A 27243-nucleotide genomic window follows, 5' to 3' on the forward strand; every position below is an offset into this window, starting at 1 on the left:
ATCTCAGGCACTCCTGATGAGGGATATATGGGCACATGAAGGTAAGCATCCTTTATGTCCAGTGACACCATAAAATCCCCCCCTTCCAGGCAGGCTATCACCGCTCGGAGCGATTCCATTTTGAATTTGAATCTTTTCAGGTACAGGTTCAAGGATTTTAGGTTTAAAATGGGCCTTACCGAACCATCTGGCTTCGGAACCACAAATAGGGTTGAATAATACCCTTTTCCCTGTTGGCTCAGGGGAACCCTGATAATCACTCGCTGTTGACAGCATTTGAATTGCAGCTAGCACTACTTCCCGCTCTGGGGTAGAAGCTGGTAAGGCAGACTTGAAAAAAATCAGCGTGGGGGCACCTCGTCGAATTCCAGCTTGTAGCCCTGGGAGACTATTTCTATCACCCAAGGGTCCACGTCTGACTGAACCCAGACTTGGCTGAATAGTCGAAGGCGTGCCCCCACCTGTGCGGACTCCCGCAGGGGAGCCCCAGCGTCATGCGGTAGACTAAGCAGAAGCCGGGGAGGACTTCTGCTCTTGGGAACCAGCCGAAGCAGGTGTCCTCTTGTCTCTACCCTTACCTCTGGCGAGGAAAGAGGAGCCCCGACCTCTTCTGGATCTATGCGACCGAAAGGACTACATCTGATATTGTGGGGGTTTCTTTTGCTGTTGGGGAACAAAGGGTAAAAAGGTCGACTTACCCGCAGTAGCTGTAGAGATCAGGTCCGCGAGGCAGTCCCCAAACAATACATCACCTTTGTAAGGTAAAACCTCCATATGCCTTTTTGAGTCTGCATCCCCTGTCCATTGGCAGATCCATAAGGCTCTTCTTGCCAAAATAGCCATAGCATTGGCTCTTGAACCCAGTAAACTAATGTCTCTTTGAGCGTCCCTCACATATAAGACTGCGTCCTTAATATGAGCTAATGTTAACAAAATTGTATCCCTATCTAGGGTATCAAGGTCAGACGACAGTGTATCCATCCAAGCTGCTACTGCACTACATACCCATACCGACGCAATTGCCGGTCTAAGCAAAGTACCAGTATGAGTAGATAGACTTTAGTGTAGTCTCTAGCCTGCGGTCCGCAGGATCCTTGAGGGCCGCTGTGTCAGGGGACAATAGCACCACCTTCTTGGAAAGGCATGTTAAGGCTTTGTCCACTGTGGGAGAGGATTCCCAACGTACCCTGTCCTGTGTAGGGAAATTACGTTTCTGAGACCCCGACGGGTCCTGTGAGTTGGTATAATCCGTAGATTAATTACCTGCCGACGCACTGGACTCTGCTTTGTCCAGTCTTTTATGCAGTGAAGCTACACTAGCATTTAACATATGCCACATATCCATCCAATCCTGAGTCGGCACCGCCGACTGAGACACCACTCATCTGTTCCACCTCCTCTTTGGATAAGCCTTCCGTTTCAGACATGCCGACACGTACCAACACCCCACACACACACACTGGGATATAACTATAAGGGGACAATTCCCTAAAGAAGGCCCTTTGGAGAGACCGAGAGAGTATGCCAGCACACACCAGCACCAACTGACCCAGGAAAAAAAAAAAAAAAAAAGACCGCTATTGCTCTATATATCTATATCTATTCCAAAAGAAAACAGCGGCACTCGAGGATTTAGTAAATATGAAAAAAGTGTATTCAAAGTTTACAGGTAGCCGACGTTTCAGGGCTCACATGCCCCTTTGTCAAGGGGTATGTATGTATGTATGTATGTATGTATGTATGTATGTATGTATGTATGTATGTATGTATGTATGTATGTATGTATGTATGTATGTATGTATGTATGTAGATTTCCCCACTCACTGCACCTTAATTATGTGCCCCTCTCTTTCAGCCCTCTGATGCTCAGCAGGGGAGAGTCCGGGGAGCAAGCGTTCTCTGCAGCCTCTGTGAAGAAAATGGCGCTGTTAGTGCTGAGGGATCAAGCTCCACCCCCTCACGCGGCAGGCTTCGATCCCGCTCGAAAATTTGAGCAAATATGGCAGGGATCCGCAGCCTAACTACATACTTTTTTTGCCTAAAACGAGGTTTATTGCTGCCCAGGGCACCCCCCCTGCACCCATCAGTGCCATGTGTGTGGGAGCAATGGCGCGCAGCTTACCTCATGAAGATCTGAAGTCTTCTGCCGCCTGATGTCTTCTTATGTCTGACATACTCACCGGGCTTTTTTTCCGGCATCTGTGAGGATGGCGGCGCGGCTCCGGGACAAACCCCAGGGTGAGACCTGTGTTCCGACTCCCTCTGGAGCTAATGGTGTCCAGTAGCCTAAGAAGCAGAGTCCTTAACTTTTAAGAAGTGGGTCTGCTTCTCTCCCCTCAGTCCCACAATGCAGGGAGTCTGTTGCCAGCAGAGCTCCCTGAAAATAAAAAACCTAACAATTATTTTTACAGAAAACTCAGGAGAGCTCCCTGTAATGCACCCTATCACCTCTGGGCACAAGATCTAACCGAGGTCTGGAGGAGGGGCATAGAGGGAGGAGCCAGTGCACACCATACTAGAAAGTTCTTTTAGGTGCCCATGTCTCCTGCGGAGCCAGTCTATAACCCATGGTCCTTACGGAGTCCCCAGCATCCTCTAGGACGTAAGAGAAAATAGGATTTTACATACCTACCTACTTAAGGGATATTGGGGACAGATTAGGATGGTGGGGTTTAGACTGGTCCAAAGGAGCAAGTGCACTTTAAATTTCTTCAACTGGGTGTGCTGGCTCCTCCCTTCTATGCCTCGTCCCACAGGTCAGTTATAGGTAAACCAGTGCCCGAAGGAGAATGACATACTTGAGAGAAGGAACATAATAAGTGTGGTGAGATTTACACACCAGCACACCATAACCAGGCCAGCAACAGCTGAACAGGTAACACATCACAGAGAACCTGCAGAAAGTCACCGCACAGAGGTGGGCGCCTATTATCCCTTATGAACTACGAGAAAAGGATTTAACAGTAGATATTTAAAGTCCTATTATCGATAGCATCCATAAGGGATATTGGGGACAGATTAGTATGATGGGGATGTCCCAAAGCTTCCAGAAAGGGCGGGAACGTGCAGAGACATCTGCAGCACTACCTGCCCAAACTGGGTATCTTCTTTAGCCAGCAAAAGGTGTTCTTCCCTGACCAGGTAGCAGCTCAGCATAGTTGCAGGGCCGAGACTCCACGGGCAGCCGCTCAGGAAGATCGCACCGATCTCGTAGAGTGGGCCTTCAGAGACTGTGGAACAGGTAAGGCTGCCGACACACAGGCCTGTTGGATAGTAAGCCGAATCCAATGAGCAATAGACTGCTTTGAAGAAAAAAAACCCTTTTTCTGCGCATCATACAGCACGAACAAGGAATCAGTCTGATTGAAGCAGTCCTCTTGACAGATTTTCAAGGCTCGCACTGCATCCAATGCCTCCGGGAGGCTCAAAAGTGCCAGAACTGGACGGAATCACAATAGGTTGATTCAAGTGAGACGCGGAGACCACCTTCGGCAGGAACTGCCGTCTAGTTCGGAGCTCCGCTCTGTTCTCGTAAAAGACCAAGTAGGGACTTTTACACGATAAGGCCCCCCAATTCTGAGACACATCTAGCAGAAGCCAGGGCCAGTAACATCAGTCTTCCATGCGAGTTACTTGTCTATCGTCAGAGGTAGAAACCAGGAGTACTGTAGAAAGCGTAACACCACATCCAAATCCCAAGGTGCCGTAGGCAGCACAAATGGAGGTCTGAACTTCTGGCAGGATAGCCAACTTCTTCTGGAAAAAGACGGAAAGGAGTTGAAATCAGGACCTTAAGGGATCCAAGACATAAGCCTTTATCCACTCCAGTCTGTAGGAAATAAAGGAGTCTTCCCAAGTGGCATTCTGCAGATGGATATGTGCATTCCTCACACCAAGAGACATCTCTCCGCCAGCTCTGATGATCATGTTTTGGCATCATAGGTTGTCTGGCTTGTACCATAGTGGCAATTACCTTTTTGGAAAGCCCTTTGCGAGCTAAGCTGTTCCACTCAACTTCCATGCTGTCAAACGAAGCTGCCGTAAGTCCAGGTAGACGAACTGTCCTTGCTGAAGATCTTGTCCGTAGAGGACCCTTGGCCTCTACTGCTATGTCCAGAAGAGCTGTGTACCACACTCTTCGGGGCCAATCAAGATTGCTTGGATGGAGATCGTGGCAACTAAGGTAGACTGCTTCCCAGTTGTGTACTCCCGGAATGAAGATTGCGGACAGTGCTCTTGCATGTCTTTCTGCCCAGAAGAGTATTATTGACACTTCTCGCATGCAGGCTCTGCTTTGTCCCTCCTTGTCGATTGATACAAGCCACAGCCGTGGCGTTGTTAGACTGTACCTGGATCTCCCGATCCCGGAGCATAGGGGAGGCCTTAATCAGAGCATTGTAGATGGCCCGAAGTTCCAGGATGTTGATCGGAAGTAGGGCCTCCTGGGCAGACCACCTGCCCTGGAACTGCAACCCCTGGGTGACAGCTCCCCATCCTCTCAAACTTGTGTCCATCATGAGGAGGATCCAATCGTGAATCCCAAAGTGTCAACCTTCCAGAAGGTTGGAAGACTGTAGCCACCAGAGGAGTGAAATCCCGGCCTGGAGTGACAGCCAAATCTGGTGCATCTGAAGATGGGAACCGGGCCACTTGTCAGGATGTCCAATTGGAAAGGTCTGGCATAAAACCTTCCAAACGGTATCACCTCGTATGAGGCAACCATCTTTCCCAACAATTTTATGCAAAGATGAATGGATACTCGAGCAGGTCGGAGAACCATGCAAACCATTTCTTGAACTGTTCTCACTCTGTCCTCTGGGAGGAACACTTTCTGTGCTACCGTATCCAGTAGCATCCTCAGAAACAGGATCCGCTGAGACTGTTCCAGTTGGGACTTCTGCAGATTGAGGATCCATCCGTGGCAAGTCAGAAGTTGGATAGTGCAATCTATGTGGAACAATAGAAGCTCCCTGGAAATAGCTTTGATCAGGAGGTCGTCCAGGTATAGCATTACGTTGACCCCTGGATCCCGAGCTGAAACAATTTGCGCCATTGCCTTAGTGAACACCCTCGGAGCTGTAGACAGGCCAAAGGGTAACACCTGAACCTGGTAGTGATCGGTCAGCAGGGTGTACCGTAGATAGGCCTGATGAGGCGGCCAAATGGGGATATGGAGATAAGCGTCCTTGATATCCAGAGACACTTGGAATTCCTGTTGCTCCAGGTCCGCGATCACTGCTCTCAAAGATTCCATCTTGAATTTGAAAACCTTCAGGTAAGGATTCAAGGACTTCAGATTCAGAATGGGTCTCACAGACCCATCTGGTTTTGGTACCACGAACAGACTGGAGTAGTAACCTTGTCCTTGTCGCAGGGGTACTGGAACAATGACCTGGGACTGTACCAACTTGTTTATGGCCAGTAGTAGCGTACCACGCATATTTTCCATAGCTGGTAAGCCTGATTTGAAAAATTGTTGGAGGAGCACCATCGAACTCCAGCTTGTAACCCGGAGAGATAAGGTGTCTTACCCAAGCATCTTGGAAGGAACCATCCCAGATGTGGCTGTAGTGAAGTAACCGAACTCCCATCACAAGATACCCTCAGGGTGGGTAGCTGAACTAGTGCTCTGTTCCTGGGAGCCGGTAACGGCTGGTTTCTTACCTCTGGTGCCTCTAGCTGCGTTGGAGGTCCCCCTGGCCCTAGATCGAAAACTAGAGAACTGAAAGGACTGAGTAGACTGTCCTGGGTAGGTATGTCTAGCAGGCGGAGCCCCCGAAGGGAAAAACGTGGATTTCCCAGCAGTAGCTTTGGAGATGTTTAGCAGTTAGATATGCCACGGCTTGTTGCAGTTCCTGAGTTTTATTGGCATTTGCAGTGAATTGAGAGGACATATCAGACATCATAGTTTTGGTAGCCCCCAGCAAGGAGGGCTCTGGACTCTACCCCACATTGTTATGAGCATTCTGAGATGACTGACTATACTGCCTACATGATATTGAGACAGTTAAGCTAGGGGAAAGTCTACATTACACACACTGCTAACTTCTGTTTTACCATCATGAAGAAAAAAAAAAATAAGATTTTACTCACCGGTAAATCTATTTCTCGTAGTCCGTAGTGGATGCTGGGGACTCCATAAGGACCATGGGGAATAGACGGGCTCCGAAGGAGACTGGGCACTCTAAGAAAGAATTAGTACTACTGGTGTGCACTGGCTCCTCCCTCTATGCCCCTCCTCCAGACCTCAGTTAAGGAAACTGTGCCCGGAAGAGCTGACAGTACAAGGAAAGGATTTTGGAATCCAGGGTAAGACTCATACCAGCCACACCGTATAACTCGTGATAACATACCCAGTTAACAGTATGAACAACAGAGCATCAAACAGATGCTAACATTACATAACCCTTTTATTAAGCAATAACTATATACATGTATTGCAGAAAGTCCGCACTTGGGACGGGCGCCCAGCATCCACTACGGACTACGAGAAATAGATTTACCGGTGAGTAAAATCTTATTTTCTCTAACGTCCTAGTGGATGCTGGGGACTCCGTAAGGACCATGGGGATTATACCAAAGCTCCCAAACGGGCGGGAGTGCGCGGATGACTCTGCAGCACCGAATAGGCAAACACAAGGTCCTCCTCAGCCAGGGTATCAAACTTATAGAACTTTGCAAAGGTGTTTGAACCCGACCAAGTAGCTGCTCTGCAAAGTTGTAATGCAGAGACCCCTCGGGCAGCCGCCCCAAGAAGAGCCCACTTTCCTTGTGGAATGGGCTTTCACCGATTTTGGATGCGGCAAACCAGCCGCAGAATGAGCCTGCTGAATCGTGTTACAGATCCAGCGAGCAATAGTCTGCTTTGAAGCAGGAGCACCCAGCTTGTTGGATGCATACAGGATAAACAGCGAGTCAGTTTTCCTGACTCCAGCCGTCCTGGCTACATAAATCTTCAAAGCCCTGACTACATCAAGCAACTTGGAGTCCAAATCACGAGTAGCCGCAGGCACCACAATAGGTTGGTTCAAATGAAAAGATGACACCACCTTTGGCAGAAATTGCAGACGAGTCCGTAATTCTGCCCTGTCCATATGGAAAACCAGATAGGGGCTTTTACATGACAAAGCCGCCAATTCAGACACACGCCTAGCCGAAGCTAAGGCCAATAGCATGACCACTTTCCACGTGAGATACTTAAGTTCCACGGTCTTAAGTGGCTCAAACCAGTGAGATTTCAGGAAACTCAACACCACGTTAAGATCCCAAGGTGCCACTGGTGGCACAAAAGGGGGCTGAATATGCAGCACTCCCTTTACAAACGTCTGAACTTCAGGAAGCGAAGCCAGTTCCTTTTGAAAGAAAATGGATAGGGCCGAAATCTGGACCTTTATGGACCCCAATTTTAAGCCCATAGTCACTCCTGACTGTAGGAAGTGCAGGAACCGGCCCAGCTGGAATTCCTCTGTAGGGACCGCCCTGGCCTCACACCAAGCAACATATTTTCGCCATATACGGTGATAATGTTTTGCTGTCACATCCTTCCTAGCCTTTATCAGCGTAGGAATAACTTCATCCGCTAGGATCCGGCGTTCAACCGCCATGCCGTCAAACGCAGCCGCGGTAAGTCTTGGAACAGACCAGGCCCCTGTTGCAACAGATCCTGTCTGAGAGGCAGAGGCCATGGGTCCTCTGAGCATTTCTTGCAGTTCCGGGTACCAAGTCCTTCTTGGCCAATCCGGAACAATGAGTATTGTTCTCACTCCTCTTTTTCTTATGATTCTCAGCACCTTGGGTATGAGAGGAAGAGGAGGAAACACAGACCAACTGGAACACCCACGGTGTTACTAGTGCGTCCACAGCTATCGCCTGAGGGTCTCTTGACCTGGCGCAATACTTTTGTAGCTTTTTGTTGAGGCGGGATGCCATCATGTCCACCTGCGGAAGCTCCTATCGATTTGTAATCTGTGTGAAGACTTCTTGATGAAGTCCCCCACTCTCCCGGTTGGAGGTCGTGCCTGCTGAGGAAGTCTGCTTCCCAGTTGTCCACTCCCGGAATGAACACTGCCGACAGTGCTTACACGCGATTCTCCGCCCAGTGAAGAATTCTGGTGGCTTCTGCCATCGCCACCCTGCTTCTTGTGCCGCCCTGGCGGTTTACATGAGCCACTGCGGTGATGTTGTCTGACTGAATCAGCACCGGTTGGTTGCGCAGCAGAGGCTCCGCTTGACTCAGGGCGTTGTATATGGCCCTTAGTTCCAGGATATTGATGTGCAGACAAGCCTCCTGACTTGACCACAGCCCCTGGAAGTTTCTTCCCTGAGTGACTGCCCCCAACCCTCGGAAGCTTGCATCCGTGGTCACCAGGACCCAGTCCTGTATGCCGAATCTGCGGCCCTCGAGAAGGTGAGCACTCTGCAGCCACCACAGAAGAGACACCCTGGCCCTGGGGGATAGGGTGATCAGCCGATGCATCTGAAGATGCGATCCAGACCACTTGTCCAACAGATCCCACTGAAAGGTCCTCGCATGGAACCTGCCGAAGGGAATGGCTTCATATGACGCCACCATCTTTCCCAGGACTCGCGTGCAGTGATGCACCGACACCTGTTTTGGTTTTAAGAGTTCTCTGACCAGAGTCACGAGCTCCTGAGCCTTCTCCGCCGGGAGAAACACCTTTTTCTGGTCCGTGTCCAGAATCATGCCCAGGAAGGGCAGACGAGTCGTAGGGATCAGCTGCGACTTTGGAATATTAAAAATCCAGCCGTGCTGTTGCAACACTTCCTGAGAGTGTGCTACGCTGATCAGCAACTGCTCTCTGGACCTCGCCTTCATGAGGAGATCGTCCAAGTATGGGATAACCGACACCCTGCTTTCGAAGTAGCACCATCATTTCCGCCATTACCTTGGTAAATATTCTCGGTGCCGTGGAAAGACCAAACGGCAACGTCTGGAATTGGTAATGACAGTCCTGTACCACAAATCTGAGGTACTCCTGATGAGGTGGATAAATGGGGACATGCAGGTAAGCATCCTTTATGTCCAGAGACACCATAAAATCCCCCTCTTCCAGGCTTGCAATGACCGGTCTGAGCGATTCCATCTTGAACTTGAACCTTTTCAGGTAAATGTTCAGGGATTTAAATTCAATATGGGTCTGACCGAACCGTCCGGTTTCGGAACCACAAACATTGTGGAATAGTAACCCCTTTCCTGTTGAGGGAGGGGAACCTGTACCACCACCTGCTGAAGATATAATTTGTGAATTGCCGCTAACACTACTTCCCTTTCTATGGGGGAAGCAGGCAGGGCTGATTTTAGGTAACGGTGTGGGGGCATCACTTCGAATTCCAGCTTGTATCCCTGAGACACAATCTGTATAGCCCAGGAATCCACCTGTGAGCGAACCCACTAGTGGTTAAATTTTCGGAGACGCGCCCCCACCTCTCCCGGCTCCACCTGTGGAGCCCCAGCGTCATGCGGTGGATTTAGTGGAAGCCGGGGAGGACTTCTGTTCCTGGGAACTAGCTGTATGGTGCAGCTTCTTTCCTCTACCCCTGCCCCTGGCAAGAAAGGACGCACCTCTGACTTTCTTGCCTTTTTGTGATCGAAAGGACTGCATTTGGTAATACGGTGCTTTCTTAGGCTATGGGGGAATATATGGCAAAAAAATTTGACTTCCCAGCTGTAGCTGTGGAAACTAGGTCCGAGAGACCGTACCCAAACAATTCCTCACCCTTGTAGGGTAAAACCTCCATGTGCTTTTTAGAGTCGGCATCGCCTGTCCATTGCAGAGTCCACAGGACCCTTCTGGCAGAAATAGACATTGCATTTATTCTAGAGCCCAGTAGGCAAATGTCCCTCTGGGCATCCCTCATATATATACATGACAGCGTCTTTTATATGCCCCAGGGTCAGTAAAATAGTATCCTTGTCCAAGGTATCCAGTTCCTCAGACAGTGTATCTGTCCATGCTGCTACAGCACTACACATCCAGGCCGACGCAATTGCCGGCCGCAGTATGGTACCTGACTGTGTATAAACAGACTTCAGGATACCTTCCTGCTTCCTATCCGCAGGATCCTTTAGGGAGGCCGTATCCTGTGACGGCAGGGCCACCTTCTTAGATAAGCGTGTCAGAGCTTTGTGTACCCTAGGGGAGGATTCCCAGCGCATCCTGTCCGTTGGCGGGAATGGGTACGCCATAAGTAACCTTCTGGAAATCAGCACTTTCCTATCAGGAGAATCCCAAGCTTTTTCACATAACTCATGTGAAGGGGGAAAAAAGTCACCTCTTGCTTTTTCTCCCCAAACATATAAACCCTCTTGTCAGGGACAGGGTTTACCTCCGATATGTGCAATACATCCTTCATAGCTACAATCATGTAGCGGATGGCTTTAGCCATTTTAGGCTGCAATTTTGCATCATCGCCATCGACACTGGAGTCAGAATCCGTGTCGATATCTGTGTTAACAATATGGAATAGTGGGCGCTTCTGAGACCCTGATGGCCTCTGCGCTGTAGGATCAGGCATGGGCTGAGACCCCGACTGTCCCAAGGCTTCAGCTTTATCCAACCAGTTTACATTATCATTTAACACCGATGTGGCTTAACAAAAAGATTAAGGAACTTATGGGCAAGAAAAGGTGAGCATTTAAAAAATACAAATCTGACAGGGAAGCAGAGTCATTTCAGCACTATAAGGAATGTAACAAAATTTGCAAGAAGGAAATAAGAGCGGCTAAAGTAGAAACTGAAAAACTAGTAGCAAAGGAAAGCAAAGCGAATCCCAAAAAATTCTTTAAATACATTAATAGCAAGAGATTAAAGGAGAGTATAGGCCCTTTAAAAGACAAGTTGGGAGTCTTAAGCAAAAATGCTAATGACAGAGCGGACACACTAAATTAGTTTTTTTCAACAGTATTCACTAGAGAGGACCCAATTCAGGGACTGACACAATCTCAATAATGAGAATATCCCACTGATAGGTACTTATTTAAGCGAGGAAGTAGTCTGTGACCGATTAAAACATTTAAAGATTAATAAATCACCAGGGCCCGATGGTATTCACCCAAGGGTTCTAATGGAGCTTCACTCTGAACTGGCAAAACCGCTATCTTTGATCTTTAAGGATTCAGTTATATCAGGTATGGTTCCCAAAGACTGGCGTATAGCGGAAGTAGTGCCTATATTCAAAAAGGGAAGTAAAGCTGAACCAGGTAATTATAGACCAGTTAGTCTTACATCTATAGTGGGGAAAGTATTGTAAGGTATTCTAAGAGATAGTATTCAGAAGTTCCTTGAAGTCAATAAGGTCATTAAAAGGAATCAACATGGGTTTATGAAGGACAGATCCTGTCAAACCAACTTACTTGGCTTTTATGAAACAGTAAGCGCAAACCTAGATCAGGGTAAAGACGTGGATGTAATCTTTTTAGACTTTGCCAAAGCGTTCGATACTGTACCACACATGAGACTTATCTACAAGCTACAAGAATCAGGGCTAGGAAGCACAATATGCACTTGGGTCAAAAACTGGTTAGATAATAGGGAGCAGCGCGTTGTGGTTAATGGATCTTTTTCAACTTGGACTGAAGTGCTAAGTGGTGTGCCGCAAGGCTCAGTATTAGGACCGCTATTGTTCAATATTTTCATTAACGACCTAACAGAAGGTCTAGAGAGCATGGTGTCAATTTTTGCATATGATACCAAATTGTGTAAGGCTATAAATACAGAGGAGGATGCAGAGTCTCTTCAGAACGATTTAGTTAAATTAGAAGCATGGGCAGCCAAATGGAGAATGCGCAACACAGACAAGTGTAAGGTAATGCACTGTGGCAACAAGAACAAAAATTCCACCTACCTACTAAATGGGGTAAAATTAGGGGATTCTGTACTGGAAAAAGACTTAGGTGACCTCATAGATAGCAAGCTAAGCAGTAGTACCCAAAGTAGGACTGCAGCAAAGAAGGCTAATAAGATATTAGCATGCATAAAACGGGGTATTGATGCTAGGGACGAGAGTATTATACTCCCGTTATATAAATCACTAGTGAGGCCTCACCTTGAATACAGTGTACAATTCTGGGCACCGTACTACAAAAAGGATATCCTGGAGCTAGAAAAGGTACAGAGGAGGGCGACCAAACTAATTAAGGGCATGGAGACGATGGAATACAAGGAAAGGCTTGAAAGACTAGGCATGTTTACATTGGAAAAGCGGAGACTAAGAGGGGATATGATCAACATCTACAAATATATAAGGGGACAATACACAGAGCTTGCGCGAGACCTGTTTTTGGTTAGATCAACAGAGGACTCGTGGACACTCGCTCAGGTTAGAGGAGAGGAGATTCCGCACAATACGGCGTAAAGGCTTTTTCACGGTAAGGACAATACGTGTTTGGAATTCCCTGCCCGAGGGAGTTGTAATGGCGGAATCTGTCAACACCTTTAAGAATGGGTTAGATAAATTCCTAATGGATAAGGATATCCAGGGGTATGGTGCATAGTCATGCATTATAGTTACTATAAATAGGGATAAAATGCAACGGCTGACAGCAGCATCAGTCAGAAATTTTAGTCAAATCATCATGCATAGGAGACCACAAATAGGTTGAACTCGATGGACAATTGTCTTTTTTCAACCTCAGATACTATGTTACTATGTTACCTTCCACATATCCATCCAATCAGGTGTCGGCGGGGACACCTCATTCATCTGCACCTGCTCTGCCTCCACACAGCCCTCCTCGTCAAACATGTCGACACAAGCGTACCGACACACCACACACACAGGGAATGCTCTATATGAGGACAGTACCCCAACAAGGCCTTTTGGAGAGACAGAGAGAGAGTATGCCAGCACACACCCCAGCGCTATATAACCCTGGAATCACACAGTAACTTAGTGTTTACCCAGTAGCTGCTGTATATGATTATTGCGCTAAATTTATGTGCCCCCCCCTCTTTTTACCGTGAGTCTGCAGGGGAGAGCCTGGGGAGCTTCCTCTCAGCGGAGCTGTGGAGAGAAAATGGCACTGGTGAGTGCTGAGGAAGAAGCCCCGCCCCCTCAGCGGCGGGCTTCTGTCCCGCGATATGGTGTAAAAAATGGCGGGGGCTCATGCATATATACAGTGCCCATCTGTATATATGCTGCTCTTGCCAGGAGGTACTCAATTGCTGCCCAGGGCGCCCCCCCCCCCTGCACCCTACAGTGACCGGAGTGTGTGGGTTAGTGTGGGCGCAATGGCGCACAGCTGCAGTGCTGTGCGCTACCTCATGTGAAGACAGGAGTCTTCTGCTGCCGATTTTGACGTCTTCTTGCTTCATCCGCCGGCTTGTGTCTTCTGGCTCTGCGAGGGGGACGGCGGCGCGGCTCCGGGAACGGATGACCAAGGTTAAGTTCCTGTGTTCAAATCCTCTGGAGCTAATGGTGTCCAGTAGCCTAAGAAGCGCAACCTAGCCGCAGTTAGTAGGTTTGCTTCTCTCCCCTCAGTCCCACGTAGCAGAGAGTCTGTTGCCAGCAGAAGCTCTCTGAAAATAAAAAAACCTAACTAAAATACTTTAATAGCAAGCTCAGGAGAGCTCACTAAAATGCACCCAGCTCCTTCTGGGCACAGATTCTAACTGAGGTCTGGAGGAGGGGCATAGAGGGAGGAGCCAGTGCACCAGTAGGACTAATTCTTTCTTAGAGTGCCCAGTCTCCTGCAGAGCCCGTCTATTCCCCATGGTCCTTATGGAGTCCCCAGCATCCACTAGGACGTTAGAGAAACAGGTATAATACACATACAACACAGCCTGAAATACAATACAAGCCTGACCTATTTCATGTATGAGAAGACACAGGAGAGAGGACACCAGCGCACCCAATGCTGCACAGCCCCAGTGAGGCCGTCAGCATTTCACATATAAACAGTGATACCGTCTAACGAGAAATCCATCAGAGGGATGATATTTGTGCACAATATAGCAGCTCTCCCCCTCTACACCCAGTAACAGTGATCCAGCGTGACTGTTATGGAGGAGCTGTATGAGGCTGCTCCTGCAGAGGAAGTCACCAAAGTGCCACTGAGCCTGCTCTGATGTAGCTACGCCCCCCAACTATGGTGCCGGAGCTACTGTGTAATCTTTATCCTGTCCATGTCTCCTAAGTGTTTGTAGTCTCACATATGCGTGGTACAAGGTATTTAGTCAGTCTCATGCAGGGGGGGGGAAGGAGAGAGAGAGAGAGAGAGAGAGAGAGAGAGAGAGAGAGAGAGAGAGAGAGAGAGAGAGAGAGAGAGAGAGAGAGAGAGAGAGAGAGAGAGAGAGAGAGAGAGAGAGAGAGAGAGAGAGAGAGAGAGAGAGAGAGAGAGAGAGAGAGAGAGAGAGAGAGAGAGAGAGAGAGAGAGAGAGAGAGAGAGAGAGAGACTCAAGGAGGGACCCATATGCCTCACCCATGCTTCTGCTACACCGTGAACCAGGGGACCCCCTAGCAGGGTTCCTGGTGTGTACTCACCACGGTGGACCTGCACCTCAAGAGGCTGGTGACCGCCCCCTCCTTCCCCAACTATCACGGTGCAGGTATTCTGTTGCCCAAACAGCATATCGAAAGAAATTTAAATAAAAAAAATAAGAATTTACTTACCGATAATTCTATTTCTCGTAGTCCGTAGTGGATGCTGGGAACTCCGTAAGGACCATGGGGGATAGCGGCTCCGCAGGAGACAGGGCACATCTAAAGAAAGCTTTAGGATCACCTGGTGTGCACTGGCTCCTCCCCCTATGACCCTCCTCCAAGCCTCAGTTAGGATACTGTGCCCGGACGAGCGTACACAATAAGGAAGGATTTTGAATCCCGGGTAAGACTCATACCAGCCACACCAATCACACTGTACAACTTGTGATCTGAACCCAGTTAACAGCATGATAATAGAGAAGCCTCTATAAAAGATGGCTCACTACAACAATAACCCGAATTTTTTGGTAACAATAATTATGTACCAGTATTGCAGACAATCCGCACTTGGGATGGGCGCCCAGCATCCACTACGAGAAATAGAATTATCGGTAAGTAAATTCTTATTTTCTCTGACGTCCTAGTGGATGCTGGGAACTCCGTAAGGACCATGGGGATTATACCAAAGCTCCCAAACGGGCGGGAGAGTGCGGATGACTCTGCAGCACCAAATGAGAGAACTCCAGGTCCTCCTCAGCCAGGGTATCAAATTTGTAGAATTTTACAAACGTATTTGCTCCTGACCAAGTAACTGCTCGGCAAAGTTGTAAAGCCGAGACCCCTCGGGCAGCTGCCCAAGATGAGCCCACCTTCCTTGTGGAGTGGGCATTTTAAGATTTTTGGCTGTGGCAGGCCTGCCACAGAATGTGCAAGCTGAATTGTACTACAAATCCAACGAGCAATCGTCTGCTTAGAAGCAGGAGCACCCAGTTTGTTGGGTGCATACAGGATAAACAGCGAGTCAGATTTTCTGACTCCAGCCGTCCTGGAAACATATTTACAGGGCCCTGACCACGTCAAGCAACTTGGAATCCTCCAAGTCCTTAGTAGCCGCAGGTACCACAATAGGTTGCTTCATGTGAAATGCAGAAACCACCTTCGGTAGAAATTGAGGATAAGTCCTCAATTCTGCCCTGTCAGAATGAAATATTAAATAAGGGCTTTTATATGATAAAGCCGCCAATTCTGACACACGCCTGGCTGAAGCCAGGGCTAACAGCATCGTCACCTTCCATGTGAGATATTTTAAGTCCACAGTGGTGAGTGGTTCAAACCAATGTGACTTTAGGAAACTCAACACAACATTGAGATCCCAAGGTGCCACTGGAGGCACAAAAGGAGGCTGTATATGCAGTACCCCTTTTACAAATGTCTGAACTTCAGGCACCGAAGCCAGTTCCTTTTGGAAGAAAATCGACAGGGCCGAAAATTGAACCTTAATGGACCCTAATTTTAGGCCCATAGACAGTCCTGTTTGCAGGAAATGGAGGAAACGACCCAGTTGAAATTCCTCTGTAGGGGCCTTCTTGGCCTCCCACCACGCAACATATTTTCGCCAAATGCGGTGATAATGTTTTGCGGTTACGTCCTTCCTGGCCTTGACCAGGGTAGGGATGACTTCATCTGGAATGCCTTTTTCCTTCAGGATCCGGCGTTCAACCACCAAGCCGTCAAACGCAGCCGCGGTAAGTCTTGGAACAAACAAGGCCCCTGCTGGAGCAGGTCCTTTTTTAGAGGTAGAGGCCACGGTTCGTCCGTGAGCATCTCTTGAAGTTCCGGATACCAAGTTCTTCTTGGCCAATCCGGAGCCACGAGTATCATTCTTACTCCCCTTTGCCGTATAATTCTCAGTACTTTTGGTATGAGGCAGAGGAGGGAACACATACACTGACTGGAACACCCACGGTGTTACCAGAGCGTCCACAGCTATTGCCTGAGGGTCTCTTGACCTGGCGCAATACCTGTCCAGTTTTTTGTTGAGGCGGGACGCCATCATATCCACCTTTGGTTTTTCCCAACGGTTCACAATCATGTGGAAGACTTCTGGATGAAGTCCCCACTCTCCCGGGTGTAGATCGTGTCTGCTGAGGAAGTCTGCTTCCCAGTTGTCCACTCCCGGAATGAACACTGCTGACAGTGCTATCACATGATCTTCCGCCCAGCGAAGAATCCTTGCAGCTTCTGCCATTGCCCCCCTGCTTCCCGTGCCGCCCTGTCTGTTTACGTGGGCGACTGACGTGATGTTGTCCGATTGGATCAATACCGCCTGACCCTGAAGCAGGGGTTTCGCTTGACTTAGGGCATTGTAAATGGCCCTTAGTTCCAGAATGTTTATATGAAGAGATGTCTCCAGGCTTGACCATAAGCCCTGGAAATTCCTTCCCTGTGTGACTGCTCCCCAGCCTCGCAGGCTGGCATCCGTGGCCACCAGGACCCAGTCCCGAATGCCGAATCTGCGGCCCTCTAGAAGATGAGCACTCTGCAACCACCACAGGAGGGATACCCTTGTCCCCGGTGACAGGGTTATCCGCTGAAGCATCTGAAGATGCGACCCGGACCATTTGTCCAGTAGGTTCCACTGGAAAGTCTTGCGTGGAATCTGCCGAATGGGATTGCTTCGTAGGAAGCCACCATTTTTACCCAGAACCCTTGTGCATTGATGCACTGAGACTTGGTTCGGTTTTAGGAGGTTCCTGACTAGCTCGGATAACTCCCTGGCTTTCTCCTCCGGGAGAAACACCTTTCTGGACTGTGTCCAGGATCATCCCTAGGAACAGAAGACAAGTCGTCGGAACCAGCTGCGATTTTGGAATATTGAGAATCCAATCGTGCTGCCGCAACACTACCTGAGATAGTGCTACACCGACTTCCAAGTGTTCCCTGGATCTTACCCTTATCAGGGAATCGTCCAAGTAAGGGATAACTAAAATTTCCTTCCTTCGAAGGGATATCATTTCGGCCATTACCTTGGTAAAGACCCGGGGTGCCGTGGACCATCCCTACGGCAGCGTCCGAACTGATAGTGACAGTTCTGTACCATAACCTGAAATACCCTTGGTGAGAAGGGTAAATTTTGACATGAAGGTAAGCATCCTTGATGTCCCGAGACATCATGTAGTCCCCTTCTTCCAGGTTTGCAATCACTGCTCTGAGTGACTCAATTTTGAATTTGAACCTCTGTATGCAAGTGTTCAAAGATTTTAGATTTTAAAATCGGTCTCACCGAGCCGTCTGGCTTCGGTACCACAATAGTGTGGAATAATACCCCGTTCCCTGTTGCAGGAGGGGTATCTTGATTATCACCTGCTGGGAATACAGCTTGTGAATGGTTTCCAAAACTGCCTCCCTGTCAGCGGGAGACGTCGGTAAAACAGACCTTTGGAAACGGCGAGGGGGATACGTCTCGAATTCCAATTTGTACCCCTGAAATATTACCTGAAGGATCCAGGGGTCTACTTGCGAGTGAGCCCACTGCGCACTGAAATTCATTGAGAACGGGACCCCCCCGTGCCTGAACTTGTAAAGCCCTAGCGTCATACTGAGGGCTTGGCAGAGGCGGAAAAGAGTTTCTGTTCCTTGGAACTGGCTGATCTCTGCAGCCATTTTCCTCTCCCTCTGTCACGAGCAGAAAAGAGGAACCCTTTTGTCCGCTTGCCAACCAGGACTGCGCCTGATAATACGGCGTCTTATTTTGAGAGGCGACCTGGGGTACATCCCCTTTTTTGTTAAGGCAATACTTCCAAATGCCGTTTGGAATCCGCATCACCTGACCACTTTACTGGTATAATTGGACAACGCACTTATACTTGATGCCAGTCGTCAAATATTCCGCTGTGCATCATGCATATATAGAAATGCATCTTTTAATTGCTCTATAGGCAATAATATACTGTCCTTATCTAGGATATCAAATTTCCAGTCAGGGAATCCGACCACACCAACCCAGCACTGCACATCCAGGCTGAGGCGATTGCTGGTCGCAGTATAACACCAGTATGTGTGTAAATACATTTTAGGATACCCTCCTGCTTTCTATCAGCAGGATCCCTAAGGGCGGCCATCTCCAGAGAGGGTAGAGCCCTTGTTCTTACAAGCGTGTGAGCGCCTTATCCCCCCTAGGGGGTGTTTCCCAACGCACCCTAACCTCTGGTGGGAAAAGGTATACTGCCAATAACTTTTTAGAAATTATCAATTGTTATCGGGGGGAAACTTATTTCTCAGATTCAGGAAAACTACAGAAAGTTTTTCCTCACCAAACATAATACCCCTTTTTTTGGTGGTATTTATATTATCAGAAGAGTGTAAACTTTTTCCATTGCCTCAATCATGCAATGTGTGGCCCTATTGGAAATCACGGTTGTCTCTTCACCGTCGACACAGGAGTCAGTATCCGTGTCGGCGTCTGTATCTGAGGTAACGGGCGCTTTAGAGCCCCTGTATGAGACGTCTGGACATGCACAAGCTGAGTAGCCGGCTGTCTCATGTCAACCACTGTCTTTTATACAAAGCTGACACTGTCACGCAATTTCAACAGTACATCCACTCAGGTGTCGACCCCCCAGGGGGTGACAACACTATTACAGACACTACTCCGTCTCCTCATCATTTTTCTCCTCATACATGTCGACACAAACGTACCGACACACAGCACACACACAGGGAATGCTCTGATAGAAGACAGGACCCCACTAGCCCTTTGGGGAGACAGAGGGAGAGTTTGCCAGCACACACCAGAGCGCTATATATATATATATATATATATATATATATATATATATATATATATATATATATATATATATATATATATATATATATATATATATATATATATATATATATATATATATACATACATATATACAGGGATAACCTTATATAAGTGTTTTTCCCTTTATAGCTGCTGTATTGTTTTTACTGTGCCTAATTTGTGCCCCCCTCTCTTTTTTAACCCCTTTCTGTAGTGTAGTGACTGCAGGGGAGAGCCAGGGAGCTTCCCTCCAACTGAGCTGTGAGGGAAAATGGCGCCAGTGTGCTGAGGAGATAAGGACGCCGAGAAAGGGGCGGAGCCTATCATCCGTTTTCTTGTATGTTTTGGCAGGGGTTAAATGCATCCATATAGCCCAGGAGTTATATGTGATGCATTTATTTTAGCCATAAAAGGTTTTCTATCGATTTATTGCGTCTCAGGGCGCTGCCCCCCCAGCGCCCTGCACCCTCAGTGACCGGAGTGTGAAGTGTGCTGAGAGCAATGGCGCACAGCTGCGGTGCTGTGCGCCTACCTTTATCTGAAGACAGGAAAGTCTTCTGCCGCCGATTTTTCCGGACCTCTTCGCTCTTCTGGCTCTGTAAGGGGGCCGGTGGCGCGGCTCCGGTGACCCATCCAGGCTGAACCTGTGATCGTCCCTCTGGAGCTAATGTCCAGTAGCCTAAGAAGCCCAATCCACTCTGCACGCAGGTGAGTTCGCTTCTTCTCCCCTTAGTCCCTCGATGCAGTGAGCCTGTTGCCAGCAGGTCTCACTGAAAATAATAAACCTAAACTAAAACTTTCACAAAGAGCTCAGGAGAGCCCCTAGTGTGCACCCTTCTCGTCGGGCACAGAAAATCTAACTGAGGCTTGGAGGAGGGTCATAGGGGGAGGAGCCAGTGCACACCAGGTGATCCTAAAGCTTTCTTTAGATGTGCCCTGTCTCCTGCGGAGCCGCTATCCCCCATGGTCCTTACGGAGTTCCCAGCATCCACTAGGACGTCAGAGAAAAAAAAAAAAAACACACACACACACCACTGGAGCTTGCAGAGTGTGCATCCTCTCCTTCGGGCACTTTTTCTAAACTGACCTGGAGGAGGTATAGAGGGGATGAGCCAGCACCCCCAGTTGAAGAAATTTAAAGTGTACCAGCTCCTTTGGACCCGTATATACCCCATCATACTAATCTGTCCCCAGTATACCTTATTGATGCTAGAGAAAACACTGTACTTCACACTTGAACAGTTGTTTACAAGCCACTGCAACACTACGAACCCAGGTCAAACAAACTAGTTACATTGCCCAAACACTTCTTTTAAAAACCAAGCTACAGTACATTCCAGTTAGTCAGCCCTAATGCTGCATTTCCTGTTAAGGCAGTACTCTGACAAGCACAGTCTAATAACCATATTTGATATATTCGTGTGAAGCGTTTACCAAAATGTATTACCATCAGAACAATTGCAAACATACTGTATAATCTAACAGACAGTTAAGATCTCCAGCCTTAACTCCCTGCAAAGTCTGTAACATTAGGGAATTACCAGCACGTAGTCCTAGAACAGATGTCTTCCTGAGTCTCAGAAGGGCAACAGGATTCTCAGGAATGGGGCGGCGAGTTAAATATAAACAGTTTCCTAGACTGAGCAAGCGCACAGCTTCCTCGACTCCGGGGTAGGGAATGGCTCCTCTCTTTGGACATTTGATCTCTTACAGAAGCTTCAGCACGAGCACACAAACAGCCCTTTCTCTCCCTCAGTCTACACATGGATATAATGGGGCCAAGAGCACTCTTATTCCCAAAGTGTGGGAAGAGGCAAAAAGCTAACATTTTTATGCTCATAGAAAGGTAGAGGAAAATATCTCCAATTCTCCGGTAACTTAATATGGTTAAAAACCATGGTTACTACCCTCGGGAAGAAAAAGAAAAAAAAAAAAAAGTAAAAAAAAAAAAAAAAAAAAAAAAAAAAACAGCATATATTAATGACCTGGAAAGAGGGATGCTGAATTTGCCGACTTTACAGTGCGCTACCAGATAACATTTATGTATACAGGAGTGGCCTAGTGCCAACATACCGCAAAGAACATGCCAGCACATATCAAGACAGCATATAGAGGAGGTATAATAATCAAGGATGCAGTCAAGATCCTGGCAGTTAGAATGCAGGCTGTGGCATACAGATGCCAAGTACTGGCGTTAGGAGTGTAATGGGCCATACACACTTACCGATCCACCGCCAAGCTGCCCGACGGGCTACCCGGCAGCAGGGGGAGTGAAGTTTCTTCACTTCCTCGTCATCTGGCTCAATAGCACTGCATGCCAATATGGACAATCTCGTCCATATAGGCCTGCATGCATAGACGGGGCACCAACGATTAATGAGCGCAGGGCTGCGCATAGTTAGTTGTTGGTCGCTGCACGATATGAATGAGTACGTTCATATCGTGCATTTTATCTGCCAGTGTGTAGGGCCCTTTAGCTTTACGATTAGGGTTAAGACAGTCATTAGGTCAGCTGGGATTTTGCCACTGCCAGCATTCTGACAGTCAGGATATCAATATCATGCCAATAACTATGCTGGTAGCAGTCACCACAAAATCACCTCACCACTTTAAAGGCAATATGACCATGGTTACCCCATGCCTTTCAGCACAGATCTGCCACTACTTGGGATATTCAATTAAACATGAAAAAAAATTGGTGCAAAAAAATGTATCTTTCCCCCCGCCAAGTTTCATGCAACAACACAGGGTCTGCAAAAAGTCGCAGACCTATGTTCTCGCAGCCACAACATGGAAATAAATGCATGCTTATTGTGTATTTGGTAAGAGTGCTGGCATCGGGGCTAAATGAATAGCCCCAGGTGGGTAAATAAACTGCTGCAAGTTACTATGGCTAATTGAATACCACCCTGTGTGTGATAGCATCTATTGGATAAGTCAGTAGGCAGCCAATGAATTTGCTAGGGACACTATTCTGATACTTATGAGGCACAACATTCACATACTGGTCTTTAGAGAACTAAAGGGCTACAGTCTCAAGAACAGGTCTCCACTGTTTAAAAGGTTACTGCTTCACCTTCAACCCACGTCACACTGGCAGTTTTGTTTTTAGATTTAATTTTTATTTTATTTTTTATTGCATTTTTTGGAGGGATGGGGGGGCATTTAGGAGGTGGCCCATTCCAGGAGAAGTGCTCGGGTAAGCAGCAGCCAGAGCAAATGTTACTCGCTATATTTCCACTACCAGGTTGGTCTGTCCCAGCAAGTTTCCGAAGAGTGTTAGAGGCAGCGCAGGTTTTAAAGTATACACATATATACTTGTTCACAGATTGTCTAGTCAAACTGAGGTCACATGCTTAAGCATGGATTAAAATCTGGACTGTTGAGTAGTTCTTTGAGAACACATTCTGGGAAACCCTGGTTTAAACCAAAATCAGAAACAGAGCCAGAGGGAGCTCTTCCCATAGGGCAAGGGTGAGGAAACCCATCAGTTGACGGCATTAAATACCGGAGGAACTTTTAAAATGGTTTTTCTGAAATTTGTACAACTATGGGCGGGATTCAAATCTTCTCTGCCCCCTCCCACCCACTGGCAGTATTCAAATGTTACTGCCGATGGTCGCGATCTCAGCATTTCAGCTCGCCACGCTGAAATGCGTGAAAAGTGACCCGTTTGGACAGCCAAACGGGCATTTTCACGATCGCGCCCATGTATTTAGTCAGGTTTAGCTGCTTTACGCGGCTAAACCCAGCTCTTATGGGCACGATCAGCGCAAAAACAGGTCATTAGAATATCGCCCCACGATCTCCCATCACTTTAGACGGGAGATCTGGGGCGATAAAAGATTTGAATCCCGCCCTATATATCCATACACCAGCAGCATGCTGCAATTTTATGTAGAACGCAGGCACTAACTGCAAATTCTCCTATACACAGTTAAGTTTACACTTAATTTGGTCAAGTCATGCAGACATGGCTGTTTCAGCCATACTTACCAAATAGCTTATTAAATAGGCCCATAAATTAGAAGGAAAGCCTCCAGACCCAAATAAAAGCTAAGTCAAACAGGTCACATTTTTTACTAAAAACACAATTAAAACACTAAAAAAGTAGTGGGTGACTATTTGGGATAGGAGTACTTGAGAAATAGTAAAGGTGGGGAGGGACGAAAACAGGCTGATAGAATTAGGAGATCCTCTGGACAGGTTGAGGTAGGTAATAATCCATGACATTTTTTATAAGGAACACTAGCACTAAATAGTGGTCTGCTACTGCCCAGATCAGGAAGGTGACTGGGAGAACCAGGAAATGTGACAGGGCCAATACTAGAGATTTCTACAGAAGGCTGATGGGACTCCACCATGCACGGTCTGTCCTCACCTTCAGTAACTCCATACTACAGGGTCCTAACCACTTGTGCCAAGGTCAGAGCACTACAGTATGGATGGTGGAGGAACTCCTATAACAAGTACACTACAGGGAGTATAGAGGGGGTGCCTCCATCCGAACATAGGTGAGCAGCAGCAGTGCCCCAGGGGTGACTGCACTGGAGATCCCTGCCTTGATATATTTAATGAGGCCAGCACCCCAGTATGACACGTATGGGTCCTACAGCAAGTCCAGAATGGGTTAGAGTTCCTCCCAAGCATATACTCACTGTGTCCAATGGCGTGGGGGGAGGGTTGCCAACTCCCTCAGTATCACCCCCTGTCACCCTCCCGTCGTCATTCCTTATCTAGCATAGTATGCTCCTTGCACAGATTTGATAAAAAGCCAGAACCCGCAATGTACCGCCAGGCGCCGCCTCACCTGCAGACCGCACAATCCAGTCTCCACCTGCCTCGACCCGTACAAAAATGGCGTCTTCTTTTTATTGTGTACGGGTCCCAGCACGCCGGTCAGCTGACTTCTGCTGCTCGGTTTCTCACCGCCTTCTCCCAACACACAGCAACGTCACGACGAAGAAGATCCGATTCCGGGCGTTGGCCGACCGCCATGTTAGTTGTGGGCAAATGCCCAGGAGGTGAGGGAAGTAAATAACATGGTGCTGTGTTCGTCAGAAGGAGGTTTAGGCAATCTCCAGCTATTGTGGAACTGCATGTCCCAGCATGAGATACGCAGATGTACTACAGTTCTTCTACAGTTAGTAGTGCAGATAGTGTAAAATAAATAAATACATATATTGATAATAATCATAATAATACTTTGCCTTAAATGGTATTCAGTAGGTTGTGGATCGTTGGGTCGACAGTCATTAGGTTGACCTATTGGTCGACAGTGACTAGGTCGACCACCTGAAATACGGCCATTAGGTCAACATAAAAAGGTCAACATGAGTTTACATAAAAAATTGTTGTCGTTTTCTTCGTAAAGATACCGGGAACCCTAATTAGTGCACTGTGTGCCCTCACATGGCTTGCTTCACTCGCCATGCTTCCTGCGAGGTGGGTTACTATTCCCAATTGTAGTCCACGTAGATGGTAAAGTATGAAAAAGTTCAAAGATTTTAATTTTTTTTTAAAAAGACATGTCAACCTTTTCATGTGTCGACCTTTGCTAGGTCAACAAAGTAACTGTTGACCTAATGCATGTCGACCAATAGTGGTCGACCTAAGTGTTGTCGACCTAAAGACTGGATACCATTCAGTAGGAGCGAAACAGCAGATAACATTTTTGGAATGAGCCTGGTAATGACACTTTAGCCCCATGGGCCCCTCCAAGTGACTGGGATGGCATACATGAGTCCTTGCTCATCGTACCCACTAATTGCAACAAGCGCAGGTCATGTGCCATGCTTAGTGTGCCCGTGCACTGTGCATGCACCTGAGGACCAGAGGATCGCATGGGTGTGGGCGCAGCAGGTCACAATAGTGATGCAGCCGCACGTGCGACCCGTTCACAGAACTGATGAGCCGGGACACATCTGTAACTAAGATGCCACGACTACACCGTTCTCAGCGCTGGCACATAGTCTATATACCATATTTACCAACTTTGAATGGCTGATGTCAGGGGAGAGGGAGGTCCAGTTGAAGGAGGTGGTGGCATGACGCAACACATTGCATCATCAGGGCCCAGTTCCTCTTAACATTTTCCGCAGTGATTCACTATGAATTGCGTCATCACAGCCTTCCCCTCCAAACCCACCGAAGGTGGGAGGGTTGCCCACTCTTCCAGGACATGGGAAATTCTTACCTATATTTGTAAGTCTCCATGGAGTGGCCATGTCCCTTTTAGAAGAAGCTATGCAGTTGATTTTCAGACGCCAAGAGGGTAGTCAGGTACAAGATGCCCAGGCCACTTCTCCATGGCAGCACATATATTCTTCTATTTTGGAGCCACCAAATACCTTAGCGTCTTGCTGATTCCCCAAATTGAAAAGTTGGGAGATATACTATACTATTGGACACAGTTTACCTGAGAAGCTCCTTCATTTGTTTCAGCGGATGATTTATAAATTGTCCTGGTTGGAAATTGTTCTTTCTTAAACTGTTTGTACAGGTTTTGCAAACTGGTAGAACACTATAATTCAGAACAATAAAAAAAAACATATTTATAATGGCAAACCATTGAGGGTTCCTAACCATGTATGGTGGTTGTCCATCCCTATAGGTGTGTGTATGGGCACACACCTAGTGACGTCACTAGTTCAGTTTATATGAGCACATGAACAGTGCCTGAGCAGCACATTGACTTGAACATGTCCAGTCCTTGTCGCTGTACGTATTATTTCTACTGCATACTGAATACTCATTACTGACCTTCGGTCATTGATTGATTATGTTTGCTTGCTAGTGACCCTGGTCTTGGATTATTGTCTATCTCCAATACTGTGCTTGCTGCTGACTTATGTAGAGGTGCACTTTTCCAGTGTCTCACATCCGTTGCTCATGTGTATAAGCTGGAACATCGGTCAGACCTCTGAGCAACCATATACTGTCTCAGAGTAACTGGTGCTCCTAAGACAATGGGGCTTCACCAGCTGCAAACAAATTTGCAGGGGTAACTAGGCAACAGCCTGAAAATGGTCCCGGCATGCCATCATATTTCTAGCCACCGCTGTAACCTCCTCTAAATGCTGACTACTTGCCACTCACTTTGTGAATAAACCCTCTGTGCTTCTGCAATCACTAACCATTCGCTCCGTATGCGCAGTGGCAAAAAAACAAAAACAAATTATGTGCACCTCCGAGTCAGGCTCTCTGGGGTGTATTTAATAAATTGTGGGTTTATAGAAGTGGAGAAGTTACCTATAGCAACCAGTCAGATTGTACTTGTCATTTGTCTAGCACCTTCTAAAAGATAATAGCTAGAATCTTATTGGTTGCTATGGCAACATCTCCACTTGAAGACAAAGAGATATATCTTGTTAGACAGAAGGAGACAGAAGGTAATCAGATGTGCAAAGGTACAAGCTGAGGAGAAAATGGCCCAGTCAGTGAGTAAAGGAGGCAAAACTTTTTTTAGGTATATAAGCGAAAAGAGAAAAACAAAAGGCAGAATAATAAGACTAAAGACAGAGACTGGGAGTCTTGTTGAGGGAGACAATGTAATAGCAGATCGTGTTAATAATTATTATTGCTCAGTATTCACTACCAAAAGAGTGGGGAAGGGGCCACAGTTAAGTTGCAGGGATATTCAGAAAAATGAAATAAGTATATTTACAGAGGGGAAAGTCCTAACAGAACTCTCAAAGCTGAAAGTGGATAAATCAATGGTGCCAGATTGGATACATCAACGGATACTAAAAGAGCATAAAGAGGTCCTGGTAGCACCATTTACAGTATTATTCAACCAGTCATTAGCTACAGGAGCAATTCCAGAGGACTGCAAAAGTGCAAACGTAGTCTCACTACACAAAAGTGGAAGCAAAGAAGAGGCAAGCAACTACCGACCAGTGAGCATTACATCAGTAGTAGGTAGGTGGAAACACTCTTAAAAGAAAGAGTTGTAAATTATCTCAAATCCAGCAATTTATAGGATCCCAAAC

The 27243-nt window shown here is 47.4% G+C and overlaps 1 protein-coding gene across 5 annotated transcripts in view; it reads right to left on the bottom strand.

Moving 5' to 3' along the window:
• Positions 1–24224, bottom strand: part of MARCHF7 (membrane associated ring-CH-type finger 7) — a 137696-nt gene extending 113472 nt beyond the window's left edge. For 3 of the 5 annotated variants that reach the window (XM_063933672.1, XM_063933668.1, XM_063933670.1), the window contains exon 1: positions 24063–24224. The gene's annotated coding sequence lies outside the window, so the exon portion shown is untranslated. The other 2 variants (XM_063933669.1, XM_063933671.1) reach the window with 2 other exon arrangements.
• Between the last annotated feature and the right edge of the window lie 3019 nt (positions 24225–27243).

The sequence above is a fragment of the Pseudophryne corroboree genome, chromosome 7, assembly GCF_028390025.1.
Source record: "Pseudophryne corroboree isolate aPseCor3 chromosome 7, aPseCor3.hap2, whole genome shotgun sequence".
NCBI lineage: Eukaryota > Metazoa > Chordata > Amphibia > Anura > Myobatrachidae > Pseudophryne > Pseudophryne corroboree.